Raw genomic sequence first — 2,039 nt, 5'->3', positions numbered from 1 at the left:
CCCCTTTTACAGCCTGCTTGCTAGTGTCATCAGTTTCTCTCACCATCTCTAGAATATCAGCAACCTTCTTGTCAGCAGGCATCTCATCAACAATAATAGGTGTTTCAGACTGCACCTCATTCTCTTCATCTATCTGCTCACTATCAATCATCTTCTCAGCAGCCCCCTGTGTTGTTTTGCCACTTCTAGTAGTGATGGCAAATGCACGGTCTAAACCGCCTCCCCCATTTTTGGGATTTGGAATAGTGTCACTTGGAAGTCCTCCTTTTTTTGGAGGGTGCTGCTCTCTAGATATATCCCTCATCTGCGACTCAAGCTTCTGAATAGCCGCTGTATGAGAACCCACTGTTTCTGTCAGCCCAGATAAAGTCCTTTCAGACTTCGATTGATTAGCCAGAATCTTCTCAAGCATTGCTTCAACTTTTGAACTACCCTGCTCTGTCGACTGCCCTTTTGGTGGTATGTAAGGATTGGAACTCTTGTTCCCAAAATTGTTGTTGTTACTGTAGCTCCCTTGGTTCGCACCACCATAATTATTGTTATAGTTCCCAGAGTTGTTGTAAGCACCTTGACCTTGTTGAGGTCTCGATTGATTCTGATTCTGATTCTGATAACCACCCTGGTAATTCTGTCTTTGATAACCCCCTTGAGAGTTATTAACATAATTTGCCTCTTTAACCTGCATGGGTGGCCCATCAAGGAATGGACCATCTTGAGCATGGTACATCCCTTTTGGCAAAACTACATCATCCTCACAAACATTTACTTTTTTGATCTGAGATTCATCGAACTTCTTCGTCAGCAAGGAAATATTTATTGCAAGCTCTGCCAATGTTTGTTGGGTATCCTGATTCTCCTTCACTATATTCTAGAGCATAACAATGCCATATGGTACCACATCAGCATTGTTTGAGTGCCAAGCCTGATTATGAGTTGTCAGCTTGTTAAGTATGGTGGTCACTCGTCGAAAGGTCTTGTTCATAAAACACCCATCAGCTGCATTGTTAGCTACTGACTGTGTCACTGGATCTAACCCTATGTAGAACTTCTCCATCAATATATTTTCCGGAAAACCATGATTCGGGCTCTTCTGCAAATACTCTTTGAACCTCTCCCAGGCTTCATATAGTTGTTCCCCCGGTCGCTGCTTGAATTCATATATCTTGTCGCGAATCTCAGCCTTCTTGCTAGGGGGGTACCACTTTGTAAGAAAAACAGCTACCATTTCTGCCCATGAAGTAATCAAATTTCGGGGCAGCTTCTCGAACCATGTTCTTGCCTCCCCAGCTAAGGAATATTTGAATAACCTCAACCGAATAGCATCTTGTGGAACATTTTTCTGGATGTGATTAGCACACACATCCACAAAATTCTGCAAATGACGTTGAGGGTCATTCTCAGTAGAGTTTCGAAAGTATCCCTCAAGTTTCAACAGCTGGTATAAAGATGAGTCAATTTTCACTGTAGCAACTCCAACTCGAGGTTGAACAATAGCAGATGCATAGTCCTCCTCTTGAACAAGTACAGCAAAAATATTCTCATCATCAGATTCATTCTCCTGATTGTTCAACCGATTCACCTGATTACCAGCACGCTGATTCTGCTGATTTTGATTCATGTTCACCTAGTTTACACAGAGTAGAAAACAAGGTGTGATGGAATAAGCAAAAGACTTTAATCAAAGCAAACACTATTTAGTAATTTCAAAACCGTATTCCCCGGCAACGGCGCCAAAATTTGATACGCTCAAATTACACCTATTAATGGTATAACGCGGATGTTGTCAAATATAGTAACCTAACGAGGTTGGGGTCGAATCCCACAGGGAATATGGTGTGAAAAGGTTACTAAAATCGTAGATGCTAGGTTTTAGGTCTAATGTCTTAATCCGATTATTTGTGTAAAAGTTGGTTGTTTCTATGACTAATTGCTAAAATATTGCTTTGGTGGAAATTTATGGTAAAAGAAACTAAGGTTGTGTCCCCGCTAGATAGGGTGTATGATCATGGGTGTTGGTCTTGATATACTTATAATGGATC

The 2,039-nt window shown here is 41.3% G+C and overlaps 1 non-coding gene across 1 annotated transcript; it reads left to right on the top strand.

Moving 5' to 3' along the window:
- Nucleotides 1-1,070: 1,070 nt before the first annotated feature.
- On the top strand, nucleotides 1,071-1,176 carry LOC132616359 (small nucleolar RNA R71). The gene has a single exon (XR_009573146.1). It is a non-coding gene; the product is annotated as a small nucleolar RNA R71 (small nucleolar RNA).
- Nucleotides 1,177-2,039: the final 863 nt, after the last annotated feature.

The sequence above is a fragment of the Lycium barbarum genome, chromosome 10 (assembly GCF_019175385.1).
Source record: "Lycium barbarum isolate Lr01 chromosome 10, ASM1917538v2, whole genome shotgun sequence".
Classification (NCBI taxonomy): Eukaryota; Viridiplantae; Streptophyta; class Magnoliopsida; order Solanales; family Solanaceae; genus Lycium; species Lycium barbarum.
The sequence above is the reverse complement of the archived record's forward strand: the minus strand, read 5'-3'. Positions and strand labels throughout refer to the sequence as shown.